Genomic DNA, 17,284 nt, shown 5'->3' on the forward strand with positions numbered 1-17,284 from the left:
AGAAGACTTACAAACATTTAGGTCCCTTTTCCCATCCGCTTTATGCTATAGTTGTCATATGTGTTACATCTCATGTATGGAATTCCCCACCAGACAGTGTTACTAATTTTGCTTTCCGGTCATAAATAGTTCACAGACTAGCTGTGTTCACCCAGATGTTTACCATTTCTTTTGCTCTTCCTTCTTCCCTTAAGTTCATTTCCCTCTAGTATCATTTCAGTCTAAAGAACTTCCCTTTTAGTATTTTTTTAGAGCAGGTCTGCTGGTGACGAGTTCTCTTAGTTTTCCTTCATTTGAGAATTTCTTTTTTTGTTCGTTTTGTCTTCATTTTGATGGATTTTTTTTTTTCTGGATATAGAATTCTCTGTTGACAGTTCTTTTCTTTCAGTACTTTAAAAAGGTTGCTCCATTAAACCTTGATTGTTTGAATCATTGTTCTCCTATAAGTAATCATTGTTTTCTCTGGTTGCTCTCAAGATAATGTTTAGTTTTCAGCGTGTTGATTTTTAATGTGTCTACATGTGGATTTCTTTGTGTTTAATCTGTTTAGCATTCACTGAGCTTCTTGAATCTGTACCTTTATGTCTTTTGGCAAATTTGGCACATTTTCAGTGATTTCTTCAAATGTTTTTTCTTGACCACATTCTTTCTCTTCTTCCAGTGACATGATTACCTCTGGGTATTTTACCATAGTTCTCTGAGTCTCTGCTTATTTTTTTTCCAACCTTTTTCCGTCTGTATTTCAGACTGGATCATTTCTGTTGCTCTGTCATCACATTTCCTGACTCTTTTCTCTGTCTTCTACATTCAGCTATTGAGCTCTTCCAGAGAGATTTTTTATTTTTGATGTTATGTGTTTTAATCCCCAAATTCCTGTTTTGTTCTTTTTTTATAGTTTTTGTTTCTCTACTGAAAACTTCTGTCTTTCCATTAATTTCAAGTTCTTTTATCTTTACCTCATGGAGTATAGCAATAATGAATGCTTTAAAGTTTTTGTTTGATAAGTCCAACATCTGGGTAATCTCAGGGTTGGCAACTGTTGATTGTCTTTTCTCTTGAGAATTTGTCACATTTTCCTGGATCTTTGTTTATTGAGAAATTTAAGGTTGTATTCTGGACATTTTGAGTATTTTGTGTTTTAGGCTCTGTTTTTCTGTTAAAAATTTCTGGAGAATGGTGATTTCTTTAAGTAGGCAGTCAACCCAGCTGTTCTCTGACTGCACGTTCTCTCTTACTCTTCTGTGAGTTTGGTTCAACAATCAACTCAGTTTTCAAAGCCTGTGCTCTACTGTTTTGGATCTGTTCCATGCATGTGCCACTCAGGGTTAGTCTTAGACGTGAGCAGTGGTTCAGTTCTCAACGCCTTTGCTGTGTTGGTTGGAATGACCCAGATATGCATAGCTCAGGGATGAGCCCAGGCCTTGTGTGGGAATTAGGGGGTTCCCTTCTCCCCTTCTTCAGTTCTCTTCTCTCTGAAATTTCATCCTGTCCCCCCGCTTCCCCTTCCCCCCACCCAATGTGGTAGCCTCCAGTGTCCTTTCTCCCTGTCATCTGGGCAGAAAGATAGGGCTTTTCTCATTATTTTATCCATACCCTACAGTAGTACACCTTCTCAACTAGAGCCTGCTCTTCAGTCAAAGTGGTGAGAGAAAACCCCAGAAAACTCACCCTGTAAGACTTTAGCTAATTACAAAGTGTAGGAAACAGTCCAAATGACTGCCCTCACTTACTAGACCAACTGAATGGTTTAGAGGTCCATAAGACTACTCTCAAGGCTTGATAATTTACTGGAAGTACTTGCATAATTCACCAAAAAGTGGTACACTCATGGTTATGTGAGGCATACATGGAAAGAATACAGATTAAGATTAACCGAGGGAAGAGACACGTAGGGCAGAGTCAAGGCAAAGTACCAAACACAGAGCTTCCAGTCATCCTCTCCCCATGACTTAGGACAGTGTTAATTATCAACATCAGTGTGTGACAGTATGCACAGAGTATTACCAACCACGGAAGCTCACTTGAGCCTTGGTATCCAGAATTTTTACTGGGGCACATGTAGGTATGAATCATTACTCATATGGCTGATGTCAGTTTCCAGTATCTAGCCCTTCTAGAGTTCAACTGATACCATGTGACCCAAGCCCCCACTCTAAATTACATTGTTGATGTGGCTCAAAGCCTCCATTCTAAATTACCGTGTTACTATCTGGAGGTCCTCAGAGGGCCTGGTGATTATCTCTTAGAAGCCAAGTGCAAAGGTAGACATCTCTTTGGGTTAGGATAAATTCTTTACTACATAACCCCATACAAATCAGGTTTTTGACTTCTCATTGTGCCAGCTTTCTTGATTATCAGTGTTTTGGGTAGTTGCTTTTTAAAAATTGACATATAAATAACATACCATAAAAATTACCATTTTAAAGCATATAGTTCAGTGATTTTTATTTAGTATTTTTGCCCAAAACATTTTCATCACCCCCAAAAGAAAGCCTGTACTCATTGGCTGTCACTTTTCTTCCTTGGGTGGCCCCTCCCTCAGTGCCCCAGCCCTAGGCAGCCACTAGTGTAATTTCTGTCTCCATGGATTTGCCAGTTGTGGATATTTTATATAATGGAATCATACAATGTGTAGTCTTTTGTGACTGACGTTTTTCCACATAGTATAATGTTTGATAGTTCATTCATGTAACATTTATCATTACTTCATTCTTTATTACTGAATAATATTTCATTGTATGCAATATGCCACATTTTGTTTATCCATTCATCAATTGATGGACATTTGGGTTGTTTCCACTTTTTGGCTCTTATGAATAATGCTACTATGATCACTTCATCTGCAAGTTTTTGTGTGGGAAGTTGCTTTTTGTATTTTTATCCACAATTTTTAGTTGTAACTAGCCAGAGAAAGAGAGGCTATTGTTGGGCCTGCTCTGTCCTCATGAGCACCAGAAATCCCAGTCAGTTTTGAATTATGAAATTGGGTTGAGCTTTAAATTCATGGAACCTTCCATGACTAACCCACAAATTTCAAGTCAGAATCAGTGTGTTTTTCTTTGGCTTAGAATAGAATTCTAGATTTTGGTGTAGACTTTGTATTCCAGTCATTTTGAACTTGCAATAAAAGGGAGGTTATCACAAATTGGTATAGGGCGTTTAACACAGGTGTTTTATGACTAGGTGTTTGGAACCTCACTATTGACTATTTCCATAATTGGAGCCTGTTTTTTCTCCCAAATAAGTAGGTGGATGCGAATAGAACAAACAAGTGTGAATCTGTTGGCATGGTTAAATGTTTAAGCATTGCTCTGTCTAAATGTGTAGTCAGTCCTCAAGGGGAAATAATTTTACACCTACCTCAAACATTTGCATCTGATAATTACAAGATGATATGTAGTCTGATTTATGTTTTAGATAAATATACATCTGTTTAGATAAATAAATATATTTAGATAAGTATAATTTATGAAGAATAGACTGCAGCAGTCAGGAGCTGAAGAGATTAAAGAGACTCATAAAGAGGCTGTTGTACTGGAGCAGGCAAGATATGGTCGTGGTTTGGATTAGAGTGAAGGTAATAGAGCTAGAGAGAACAGACAGATTTGAGGTACATGTTTTAGGACTTGCTGATGGCGTGTATGGGGAAGGTGAAAGGAAGGAGGAAATAAAAAATGATTTCTAGGCTTCCTGATTGAATAGCTGCTGTTTACCGAAGAGAGGAAGAACTGAGAAATAAACTGATAATGGGGAGGGGGGAGTAGATTAATAAAGGATTCATTAAGCGTGTGTTGTGGATTCAAAAACAAGTTTTGGACCTCATGAGGGATGAGGAAGTATTCAAATGTGGGGAGTAGTTTTGTTATAAATGTCAAGATAACACATTAAAAGATAGCAATGATCTGAAGCTGGAGAGTAGGTATCTATTTTCAGAGATTAATATCTGATACCTGTTTTGGACATTGATGAGTAAATAGTTCCTGATGTGTTATAGAATCTAAAAATATATCCTTTTCCTTTTGTGATAATAGACTTTCACTTACATTACAAGTCTAGGTTTATAAGTTAGGTACTGAAGACAGTTTTTTAAATATAAATTTTTACTTTTGGAAAATTGCAAACGAAAAGTATGCATCCTCCAGCATAAATTATAAATAGTTGTCCTACCCCAGACTGTTATGAGGTAAATCTCAGGCATTTTATTACTTCAGCATTCCAGTCTGTATCTAACAGATAAGAACTCAAGAGACTGTGTGCAATTTGGATATTCTAGCTTACTATGAAAAATAGAGCAGCTAAACATGGCCATTAAGCATACATACTATTGATAAAATGTACACAAGCAGAATAGTACATAAATCAAGTGCTTATGTGTACTTTGAGACCATTCCTGCTAATCCTCTACTGTTATCACTTATTACTACTTCTGTCCTTAGTCTGTTGTACAACAGGTTTTTCCCCTCCATCAGCTCTGGCTGCCATTAATGTTTACAAAAGTGCCTTTACAGCATTAAGTGTGGGACTTCAAGCCTTCCTTCTACAGTAGCCATTGTTTTTAGTGCTTCTGACCCCACCCCCACTGGAGTTTTCTTAACCTGCTTTGTTCATCCTATTAGCTGTATTATCTTGACTCTTCTTACATCAGCTAGTAGAGAAAAAGAGTTTTTAGGAAAGAAGAGAAAATAGCAAAGTATTCATTTCCTGAGACCCTGTTCTCTTACTGGTTTTTCTTGTCTTTCTGTTCATGAGTAGAAAAGGAAAGACAATTTATAGGAAGATTCTTTGTGTTCATGAATTTGTCATCAACAGATTGAGTATTTTCTGAATTAGACCATTCATGAGTGGTCCCAAGGGTTCATGATATATAGTAATTAGTAATTTTGGTGAGACAGGAATTTGAATCTTTTACACCATAAGATTGGTGTGGGTGAATAAGTTATGTAACTAATAAATGAATGTAGCCAACTGCCTAGCTCTTAAATTGGGTTGATCATTACTTATTTGTCACCTCTGAAAGAAGTCAAGAAGCATTTAAAAAGCATTGGTTCCTTATGGGAAAAGACCTGGAAAGGAAGACTAAGTGCTAGTTATGTGGTAGTACTGGCATATTTGGGAACAAGCAGATGACTTGGACACACATTCCTTGCAAATAAAGTTTAGTTATATTATAAAATGATGCCCTTGATTAACAATACCCCTAAATGGGTAATCTCTATTGCATTCCTCGTCCTCTCCTCCCTCCCCAAACCCCTTTTCCAAACCACTCATTTTATTTCAGTCATAGAAGTTATAGTTGGAAAAGATAATTGGGATATTATAGTTACATCTCTTTTTATTATTGAAGAATTAAGACCCATGGAGATTGAGACTGGCCAGGGTCATACAACTAGTTCAGTGAAACTGGAAATCCAAGCATACTGCTCCTGGTTTTGTTCTTTTCTGTATATCATGCTGCCTCTACATCCATAGTTCTCACTATCCTTCTGACTAGTATATTTGCTCTATTGTTTTTAAACTCAAACTTATATCATTTGCTGACATATAACAACGTTAGGGTAGTTGCTGTCTAACTGTATATTGCTTTCTGGAAGAATTTGAAATAAAAAGCTCAGCCATGATAATAACTTGGCTTCTGAAAAGGCTAGTACATTTTTAAAGAACTTATCCTAATGGAACATTTAAATAGATCTTTATATTGTTTTTCAGAGCTCAAAATTATCTATCAAGCAGTTTTTCTTATGTTTTCAGCCTTGAATCCCAAGCAAGTTCCTTTAGAGTTGTAATTGTAAAGAACTCTGGGAACCATCTAGCAAAAGGATCACACTCAGTAAATATTTGCCAGATTAAAATTTTACCTCTTTGGAGGAGTCCCAATTACATTTGATTAGTGCTAATATATTTACTTATGAATAAAATAATCTCTCTCACATGGTCTTTAAGTTTGTTTTAGCTCACCTCAGACCAAAAAAACTAATCTGATCACCTAATTTTTTCCCACCTCTTTTTATGTAAAAGTATATGGCAAAGGAAATAAAGTCAATATTCTCAACTACTTTTCAACAGAAATCATTATCCCCACAGAGATCATTTGACTCTTTGCCCAGCTGAATTGCCTTGAGGTGATTTCATTAGAAAGAGGTCAGTTTAAGAATGAAGAACATTATTAATTAAGTTGATACCATATTTGTTTAAGGTTGGCTGGTACCTTTGAGTTTGGCCTGTATTTTCTTTATCTGCTAGTTGCAGTCTCCTTTAAAGCCCGCAAAACTTGTGGTGATGTCAAAAAGGATTAATAATGAAAAAATAAAAAACCCAAAATGGTTGGATATTGGCCGAAAAGTGTTTTATCCATTGTCATTCAGCTTCACAATGAGTTCCAGTGTGATCAAAGGGAAGCTAATAAACCTTAGGGTCCATAGCTGATGGCTTTATGATGGCTCCTTGAAATTGAAATGCATGGGAAGAATATTAAAGAATGGGCAATATTATTGGTGTCCGCATTTAACTCTGAACTGCTGTGATAGTTTTACTGTGCCACATAGTTAAGGTACTGCAATGTTATCTGAAATGGTGTAGACTATTTATTTGAATTTAATTGTGTATTTTTAGTCACAGTGACATTTTGGGCTGACTTTTAAATTCTAAAGAAGAAGTTAATGTTTTATGTAGCAAACTGGGGGGAAGGTGCTAATTTGAAGAATTGTGGATGTTGCTGGGAGGGTAAGGGAGAGTTTATTTTTTGGCTTTATTGTTGCTTTGTAAAGAAAAATTAAAATCTCTTTTTTTCCCCTCCTTTCTTTTTCTTGGGATGTATTCCAACTCCAGAAGGTAAGAAATATTACTTTATTCTAAAGTATTATACAGTTATAAAGCACTCTTTTACAAGTTTAGTTGAATTTACCTTTGGATGCATGATTTTTACTTTATAAAATTAAATATTTTGTCTAGAAACTAAGAATGATAGTACTATGTAAATGTTTATTATATGTGCTTTTTTTGTTATTGGAGTTTGTAGTAATTATTGTTTGGTAATAATTTTAGAAACCCAACCTACATTTAGTTTTATTAAAATCATCATTTGACGTAGTAGCATTGGGATACTCAGTATTCTGCAGATCAATAATGAAAATATTTAAGAGATTGGCAGTATGCAAGCTAACATTTGCTTTATGGCTGTAAGATTGGAAACGTGTTTATGCTATGACTGATTTAGAGTCATATTGGTAAATCCTCTAAGGGAATGACACTAAATTTAAAACTAGGCCATAACAGGTTAAAATTCATAGTCTAGATCCTTTACTGAACTGGCTTTTCATCTATGTTGACTTAGCATTTTAGACACGTCTGTTCTAGCAGTTCCCATGTTATATTATAGTTACTTATTGTAGTTATCTGACTTGCCTGTGAGACTTGAGAGCAGGAACTACATCCATGTGTTTTCATGTCACTTGTACGTAGTGTGCTTGTCTTCTAGTTGGAGCTTAATAAATCTTTTTAACTCCAGTTAAATTTGCATTCTGTTAAAGTTCATTTACAAGAATGTATTCATTTTTGAATCTCAGTTTATGGAGGAAATCTTAATTCAAATTGTATAAACAGTTAAAATTATAATTTAAAAAATTTAAAGCTAGGAAAGAAAAAAAATTTTTTTGAGGGGGGGCTTATATTTGATTAGGTTCTTCATGTATAAATAATAGAAACCAGATGTGAATAACTTAAGCAAAATGGGCTTTCCTTGAAGAATGTGGGCTAGCTCACAGCCTCAAAGGAAAGAAAGACTGTAAAATTGAGAACTAGGAAAGCTTCAGAGATCAGGTAGCTAAAACTAATGGATAGGCTCATTAAGGCACTCCAGCTGGGATGAATTAGTCTAGATCTACTCGGCTAATGCTTAAAGTTCAGAAAGAGTGGGATGGTGGGACATCTTGATGGACAGTCCTACCAAGACTATTTCCAGTGGGGTGGAGCGTAGTTCCCAAAAGCAAAATTGCACACTCTCTCCAGAAGAAGAGAATGTGTATATTGGCCAGGCAGAAACAGCAGATGTCTACTGCGTTGCTCACTGTAGAAAATTAGAGTGCAAAAGAAAACGTAAGGCACAAGCAGTTGTAAGAAATAATCTTTTATGCAGATTCTCCCAATGGTAACATTGTGCAATACCATAGTACAGTATCACAAACAGAATACTGTTTTTGATAGAATGTACCTGGTTTCACTTGTACATATTTGTGTGTGTGGATGTGTATTTGGCTCTTTGCAGTCTTATCACATGTATGTATTGATGTATCCACCATCACAGTCAAAATATAGAACAGTTTCATCAACAAGAGGATCCCTTGTGTGGCCCTTTCATAGCCACACCTACCTCCCTAGTGCTGCCTCCTCCCACTCCCCTCGTCCCTGGCAACCACTGATCTGTTCTACATTTCTATGATTTTGTCATTTCAAGAATTTATGTTAATGGAACTATATACAGTATGTAACCATTTGGGATTGGCTTTTTTTCACTGTTATTCCCTGTAGATTCATCAAAGTTTTGGTATGTGTCAATATTTCATTTCTTTTTACTGTGGAGTAGTAGTCCATGACGTGAATGTCCTACAGCTTATTTAACTATTTACCCATTGAAGGGCATCTGGATTGTTTTCCAGATTTTGACTATTACAAATAAAGCTTCCATGAAAATTTGTGTACATACGTTTTCCTTTCTCAGGGATAAATGCTCAGAATTGCAATTGCTGAGTTGTTGCTGAGTGCATATTTAGTTTTAAAGAAACTTCCACACTGTTTTCCAAAGTAATTGTACCATTTTACATTCCCACCAGCAATATATGAGTGATCCAGTTTCTCTGAATTTGAAATGAAATTTTTGTTAATAGTTGGGTTGTGGTTTTTTAAAAACTTGTTCTCCCAATCTTTGCCTTTTAATTTGTATATTTGCACCATTTATAATTTAGGTAATTATTGATATGTTAGAGGTTATATCTGCTGTTTTATTTGTTTTCTGTTGTTTCCTCTGTTTCTTGTTCCTCTGTTTCTCTTTTCTTGCCTTCCCATGGGTTATTTTTAGGATTCCATATTGGTTTATTTATAGTGCATTTCTTTGTTTCTCTGCATAATTTTCTTAATATTTGCTCTGGGTATTACAGTGTACACAGTGTGCTGCTGTCAACATTTTACTGCTTTGAGTGAAGTGTGGAAGCTTCATTCCATTTAGGTTCTTATCAGATGATGTTATAGTTTTTGTTCCAGTCATCAAATGTGAGTTAAACTCTTAGGAGAAGGATAGTCTATTGTGTGTACCCTATTTCTGCTCTTTCTGTTGTTCATTCTTCCTTCCTGATGCTCCAATATTCCTTCTTTTTTCATTTTTGTTTGAAGAGCTTCCTTTAGTTGTTCTTTAAGAGAAGGTCTGCTAGCAACACATTCCTTTAGTTTAGTTTTACTTTGTCTGAGACTGTCTTCATTTCTCTTTTGTTTCTGAAGGATATTTCGTCAGAGGTAGAATTCACAGTTGACAGTTTTTGTTCAGCACTTGTAAAACGTTGTACCACTTCCTTCTGGTCTCTGTGGTTTCAGATGAGAAATCTGTCATTTTAATTAGTGTTTCCCTGTAGATACGGTGTTTTTTTTCTCTCTGACTGCTTTCAGGACTTTTTTTTTGTATTTAGTGTTCAGAAATTTAATTATGATGTATCTTGGTGTGTGGACTTGTTTGAGTTAATCCTGTTTATGTTCACTGAGTTTCTTGAATATGTAGGTTTATTTTTCACCAAATAAGAGAAGTTTTCACCTGTTATTTCTTTGAATGCTCTTTCTTTCTCTTCCTCTGGGACTCTGACGATAGGAACTTTAAATCTTTTGTTATTATCTCACAAGCCCCTGAGGTTTTGTTAATTTTTTTTCAGTGTTATTTTCTCTCTGTTATTCATATTAAGTAAATTTTATTGATCTGTCCTTAAGGTCATTGATTCTGTCCTCTGTCATCTGCATTCTACTATTGAGCCCATCTAGCAAGTTTTTACATTACTTAATGTACATTTCTATTTGCTTTTTATAACTTCTGTTTCTTGGCTGCTATTTGCTATTTTTTCATTTGTTTCAAGAGATTTATAAGTGCTTATTGAAGCATTTTTATGACAGCTGTTTTCAAATCCTTGTCTTATAATTTCAACATCTGTCTCAGTGTTGGCACTGGTTGATTGTCTTTTATCATTCAGGTTGTGATTTTCCTGGTTCTTGGTATGATAGGTGATTTTTCTCTTGAATCCTGGATATTTTAGCTATTATGTTAGGAAATGTGGGGTCCTATTAAGTTTAAGTCTTTTATTTAAGCAGGTGTTCACACTGTTTGTGTTTATCAGGTGAGTCCTGGACTCCTTTGGTGGACTCTGGTTCAATTACAATTTAATTCTGAGAGCCTTTGCTGTGCTCTTCTGGTCTTCTTGTTTTATAAGGTGACACAGAGACTCCCAGTGATCTCTGCTGCCTCTTTCTGAGCAGGTGGATGAGTTTCTATAGGTCAGGCTTATTGATGCCTCTAGATGTTGGGGAAAAGAGAGTCTCCAGCCTGTGGGGACAAAGGGCTTCCTAGGCGAGATACTTTTGCCGCCTCCACTCCCCTCCCACACCCCCCCCCCCCACCTTGCTTGTGCCACTTGGCTGCTCTGCATCTCAGGGGAGGGGGCTAATAGTCTCAGGCTCATGAGGACAAAGAGGCTTCCTGGGCTGGGCTGTTTCTTGTGGTCTGATCCCACTTGCTGGTGTCATCTTGACTCTCCTATTTTAGTCTATTTTTGAGGCTTGAGGGAAGATAACTTGCAATCACAGCCATTTAATTATATAATCTTTACCATATTCTAAGTTACTTCTGTGAGTTGGAAAATGCCAGGAATTGGTAAAATTATTGGATCAATTGACTACTTTAGAACTTGAATCTCAACATAAGTGGCTATGTCAAGATTGACATCTCTTGTTCAAAAGCAGAAAATAATTGTAATAAATAGTTTTGGCTGTTTATATGTATAAATTATATTGCTAAATGAACAAGAAATATGAAATAGGACAAAGATATAAAATTACAACAGATTATTATTTTTTGATGTACTTAGTTCAATCTTGAATTTTGTTCTCTCTCCAGTTCATTTCTTTCGAGAAGTATATTCATAGTTTATGTTAACAAATAGTCTGCTTTTAGTTTCTGTTTTCCTCACTAATACTTCTTTTACCCCAAGTAATATGTCCTCATATGCAACCCTCTACACCTCTTTAGTTCAGAGACATATGCTATTTAGGTACTTGGCCCAGCCATTAAAAATATGTTAGCATCCTGATTGGCTGAAATAAAGGCAGTTGGTATTTCTTTATATGCAGTAGTTACAGAGTGACCTTTCTTAGAAGCATTATGTTTCTCTTAAAGTCTGCCTTTTCTTTAAATGCTCATTTTTGCCTATTCTTATTTTTATTTCTTTTTGGTGAGGAAGATTGGCCCTGAGCTAACATCCGTTGCCAGTATTCCTCATTTTGCTTGAGAGAGATTGTCTCTGAGCTAACATCTGTGTCAATCTTCCTCTATTTTGTATGTGGGATGCTGCCACAGCATGGCTTGATGACCCACATGTAGGTCAGTGCCTGGGATCAAACTGGCAAACCCTGGCAGAGCTCATGAACCCAACCACTACACCACTGGGCAAGCCCCTATTACTTATTTCTTATAAGATTGAAAAATAAGATGCTGTAGTGAACCAATAGTGGTAATGGCCATGGACTAAGATTGGAGTCAGCTGCTTTATGCATATAATCTATTTAATCTTAAATAAACCCTCTGAAGTCTATTTCATGGATAAAGACATTGAAGCAGTGAGAAACTGCATAGCTAGTTAGTGATAAAACTTGAACCCACATCCATCAGACTCTGAAACATAAGTGCTGCTTCTGTTGCCTCGCTTTTGAGTAGGATCAGGAGATTGGGTAGGACTCTTAAAGAACTGTTTCGTATTTCTCTTTAGGTGAAAAGTTACAGTGTTCATCAAGGTCCCTCTATACCAAGAGTTTTTGATTATCTAAATAAAGTTGAACCTTGTTGTTCCGTATATTCACTTTAAAATAAAACATAGAATCACTAGACTTTTTTTTTTTTTTTCCTTTTTTTGCTCATATTTTCCTGGTAGGGGACACACGATGCTTTTTGAAAAAAAATAGTGGAAAAAAAGAAAATAATGGGAAGATAGAGTGAAGATTTAAAGTGAAGTCTTAAGAGGATAGAGAAAATATACAAGCAGATTTTCCAAAGAATCTTTTTTTTGTTTCTATGATCTTCCTTTCCAGGCTATTCCTACGTTACTTTCTTATTTGTTTCGTGCTCTTTTGCTACTCTGTTAACCTAGACCTCTCATTTTAGGGACCCAATTGGGCTTACTTCTCCAAAAGTGCCTGTTACTTTTTAAGTTTAACAACGACATTTATGTTATTTCTTTTAAAGTAGATTACTTGTTAACCCAAATGAACTTTTCATTGGAAAAATTACAGGTAGTATGACCAAGGGAAAGTGAAGCAAAAGGTTTTAATGAAAGAGTTTCTAAGAATACAGAAATCTTCAGAAAATTTAAAGCCTACCAAGACTATTTATTAATGTAGTGATTTCTAAACTCACTGTTTTCCAACATAAGGGTGCTGAGTTCAGTTTTGTTCTGTGTGCTCTGTCAGGTAAGCATGCCGTGAAAACCATTTCTTGGTTTTAAAGTTATTTGGTGTTGAATTTTTAGTTTATATGTGGATAACGATTACAGGGTGTGTGTATGTGTGTGTATAGATATATGTATAAGTGTATCATGTGAGTGAAAGATTCTTATAAGTTTGTTATCTTCTTACATTTAAAATTGACCTGAAATAAGACATGCAGCCATCTGTTTTCGGGAACTAGATGACTCTCCACTTCTTTTAACCTTGAAAGTCTGAATCTGTTATTTAATCTTATTGAAATTCAAGAGATTGAGCTTTGAAGGATAGATATAGAGTGTGTAAGAATTCAGTCAGAGAAAAGGAAGCTGATAAAGGCCTAGTTTTGACAAGGCTATTCTGTAGGAGGGAGTACAGAAAAATGAATAAGAGATTGGGATTGAAGTAGCGATTAGGCAGGGTAATCTGCTATTGCAAGGGGGGAATATCTTTAGGATTAAGTAAATTAGGTTTATGAAGTCCCTTAAAGCTTTTTATCGAAGGCTTGAAATGGGATAATAAATATTAGAGGATACTGGTGAATTTTAAGGATGGACTATAAAGTTTATTATATTAAATTTCCTTAGATTGGTTGCAGGAGGGGATAGCAGTGAGGAGAGACTGAAAATCTGAAATGCAGTAGACTTCAGTGTTTCCTGAAGAGTCTTAAAATACTTGAACGGCTATCATATGGAATAATGAAGAAATAATGTTAATTTTTCCCCACTTACAGAGATAATTTATTGCAAGTTCATTTGGAAGATTCAGACAGTACAGAAAATCACAAAGAGGAAAGAAAAGATCCTCCCAGATTTTTCCACCATTATAACCACTGATCTCAGCATAAAATCAGGACCAATAAATGGAGTTATAGAAAGACATATTTGGCTTAGCTTAAGGAGGAATTTATGAATAATTGGAAATGCCTGAGGACATAATGAGTCTCAACCACATTATATGCTTGTGCAAAAGACTAGATGATTACCTATTTATGATGTTTTAGGAGGGGATATGAGCACCTGTAGATAAATGGACTAGATTACCTATGAAGCTCCTTGTCAACCTGTGGATTTATTTGGTTCTTGTCTGTAGATGTTTGTACCAGAGAGATGGCTGCATAAACTGAGAGTAAGGTAAAGAATGATTAAAAGTTGTAGGATTTTATTTGACCCAGCAGTTCCACTTCTGGGCATATACACAAAAGAATTGAAAGCAGGGACTTGAAGAGACATTATTAACCGGTATTCACAGCAGCAGTTATCACAATAGGCAAAAGATGGAAACAACCCAGATGTCCATCGATGAATGAATGGATTAAAAAAATGTTGTGTATACATTCAAACAAATATTATTTAGCCTTGGAAAAAAGGACATTCTGACATATTCTATAACATGGATGAACTTTGAAGACATTATGCTAAGTAAAATAAATCAGACACAAGAGGACAAATATGGTATGATTCCGCTTATATGAGGGACTTAGAGTAGTCGTGTTTATAGAGACTGAAAGTAGAAGAGTGGTTGCCAGGGGCTGAGTGTAGAGGGGAAGTAGAGAGTTGTTTAATGAGTATACAGTTTCAGTTTTGCAAGAAGAAAAGAGTTCTGGAGCTTGGTTGGGTAACAATGCGAATGTACTTAAGTGTAAGTGAACTGTACACTTAGAAATAGTTGAGATGGTAAATTTGATGTTATCTGTGTTTTATCAGGAAAAAAAAAGTTGTAGAATTTTGTTGTTATTTGAGTAGGGCAATGTGGGAGGAACAACCGTCGTGTTTTATTAGTAGGAAAAAATAGAACATTTGCATAAGGTAAGCTGAGCAGAGAGATGCTGCTTTAAATTTTTGTAGAAAGTAGTAAATGTTTATTTTGCCCTGTTAAATTTAAAATCTAGGCAGTGATAGAAGGTTGTGGAAGTGAAGGATAAGAGTATGAATTTTTATTAATTTCTATCTACAGTGTGATGTATACAGAATTAGTATAACAAGTCAGTAAATTCTTTGAGTGCCAGCAAGGGCTTTTAGAATTAAGAGGGCTATAGACAAGATAAAGCAAGCTAACGATTTTTACTGAGAGTTGATGGGCCTTGTATATTTATGAACACTTTTACAAACTTCACTTACATTTTTAGTTTGTATCTTTAAGTTCCAGGAAGAAAATAAAAATGAAAGAAGACAGTAGTGAAATTGTTGAGACTTTGGATGGAACAATTAGGCATGATTAGTTATGTTATTTTAATAATATATTAATTGTGTTGGTTAATTATATTAAATAATTATTTCAGTAACATTAATTAGTTATGCTAATTTAACATACAGTTGAATATATTCTTGTAATCCAGGGGAATTGGTCACTGACAAATTAGAAAACATAGTAACTTCTAAACCTAGATTTCTGTTTTTTTTTCTGTTGAACTGATAGGAAAATTGCAAATGTGGCTAAAGTTTTTATATTACTGCACATCTAAAATTTGTACAAACTTGCCTCATCTCTCTGGTGGGAGGGAAATGTCGGTTAATCATAAATGATACTATAGTGTGTATCTATGCACTCAGAAATAAAGAGACAATATCATTTGTCTCTGTTCAGACCCAGTTGGTTATTTTTACATTAAAATACAAGAATGTGTACTTACGGAAACTTCCACTTCCTTTTTTATATCACTGGCACTTACCACTGTGCCATGATAGCTCCTTTGTAAATGTTCAATAAGTGAGAAGCCAAGTTAGCTTCTTTTCCACATTGTCTTATTAAAAAAACTTTATTGAAGTATAGTTTACGTACCATAAACTTCACCCATTTTAAGTGTACAGTTCCGTGATTTTTAGTAAATTTACTGAGTTGTGCAAACATCACCATAATCCAGTTTTGGAACATTTCCATCTCCCCAGTACAATGCCTCATACCTGTGTACAGTTAATACTAGTTCCCAGTACCAACCCCTAATGTACTTTTTGTCTCTGTAGATTGGCCATTTCATATAAATGGAACCATATAATATGTGGTCTTTTGAGGTTAATCCATATTGTAACATTTATCAGCACTTGATACTTTTTCATTTGTCATATATTGTTTTTATAGACTTATATACAATGCATGTTTTTAGCTTTTTATTTTATTTATTTGATTTACTAATTTCGGGCTCTAAGAAAATTTGCAAAAGTAGCACAAAGAATTTTTTTATGTAGCTTTTACCTAGATTCCCCAAATGTTAACATTTTATATACTTTCTTTTTCTTTCTTTCTATCTGTCTGTCTTCTGTCTATCTGTCTAGTTTGTGTTTCTGAAATGTCTGAGAATAAATTGTAGACACGATGCCCCATTCACCTTTAAACATTTCAGAGTTTTTCCTAAAGGCCAGTATATTCTTTTGTATAACCACAGTATAACTATCAAAATCAGGATATTAACATTGATATACTATTACTATCTAATCAACAGACTTTATTCAAATTGGTAATTCTTCTGCTGATGTTCTAATCCAGGATCACACATTGCATTTGCATTTAGTTTTACTTTATCTTTATAGTCTCCTTTAATGTGGCATCATTGTTTAGTCTTTCTTTCATGACCTTGACATTTTTTTTTCTTTTTTTGAGGAAGGTTAGCCTTGAGCTAATATCTTCTGCCAGTCCTCCTCTTTTTTTGCTGAGAAGGACTGGCCCTGAGCTAACATCCATGCCCACCTTCCTCTGCTTTATATGTGGGATGCTTGCCACAGCATGGCTTGCCAAGTGGTGCCATGTCCGTACCCGGGATCCGAACCTGCGAACCCCGGGCAGTCAAAGCGGAACGTGAATGTGTGAACTTAACTGCTATACCACCAGGCCGGCCCCTCATGACCTTGACATTTTTAAAGATTATAGGCCAGCTATTTTGTAGACTGTCCATCAATTTGGATATGTCTGATGCTTTCTCATGGTTAGATTCAGGTTGTGCGTTTTGGGCAGGATTGTCACAGAAGTAGTGTCATTTTCACTACATCATCAGGAGGCATGTGACTTCAATTTATCCTATTATTGTGTTGATTACTTTGATCCCTTGGTTTATGTGATGTCTGCCAAGTTTCTCCACTGTAAAGGTATAATTTTTTCCCCTTTGTAATTAATATCTTGTAGGGGGATACTTTGAGACTAGGTACATAACTTGTTTCTCCTTGTACCTTTGCCCACTAGTTTTAGCATCTCATTATTAGTTATCTATTGCTGCTTAACAATATTACCACAAACTTAGCAGCTTAAAACAACACACATTTCTTATCTCAGTTTCTATGTGTCAGGAGCTTTGGCATGGCTTTACTGGGTCCTCTGCAAGGCTGTAATCAAGGTGTGGTGGCCAGGGCTCGGTTCTTATCTGAAGGCTTAATTGGAGAAGGATCCACTTCTAAGCTCGAATGGTTGTTGGCAGGATTCAGATCCTTGGGGTTTATCAGACTAAGGGCTTCAGTTCCAAGCTGGCTGTTGGCTAGAGGCTGCCCTGAGTTCTTTACCACTTGGGTCTCCCCAGCCTACATGCTTCCTCAAAGCCAGCAAGGGAGAGCCACCTCACAGGGCACTGCAATCTTATGTA

General features: G+C 35.7%; 1 protein-coding gene across 3 annotated transcripts in view; it reads left to right on the forward strand.

Annotated features, from left to right (window-relative positions):
* The window catches only part of ASXL2 (ASXL transcriptional regulator 2), a 160,911-nt gene that overhangs the window by 62,182 nt on the left and 81,445 nt on the right, over positions 1-17,284 (forward strand). The window contains exon 1 of one of the 3 annotated variants that reach the window (XM_070512450.1): positions 14,338-14,358. The exons of 1 other annotated variant lie outside the window; for it this stretch is intronic. The gene's annotated coding sequence lies outside the window, so the exon portion shown is untranslated. Of the gene's footprint in view, positions 1-14,337; positions 14,359-14,504; positions 14,526-17,284 lie in introns of those variants that run through there. One more of the 3 variants, XM_070512451.1, reaches the window with a different exon arrangement.

This window comes from Equus asinus, chromosome 6, assembly GCF_041296235.1.
Source record: "Equus asinus isolate D_3611 breed Donkey chromosome 6, EquAss-T2T_v2, whole genome shotgun sequence".
Lineage (NCBI taxonomy): Eukaryota > Metazoa > Chordata > Mammalia > Perissodactyla > Equidae > Equus > Equus asinus.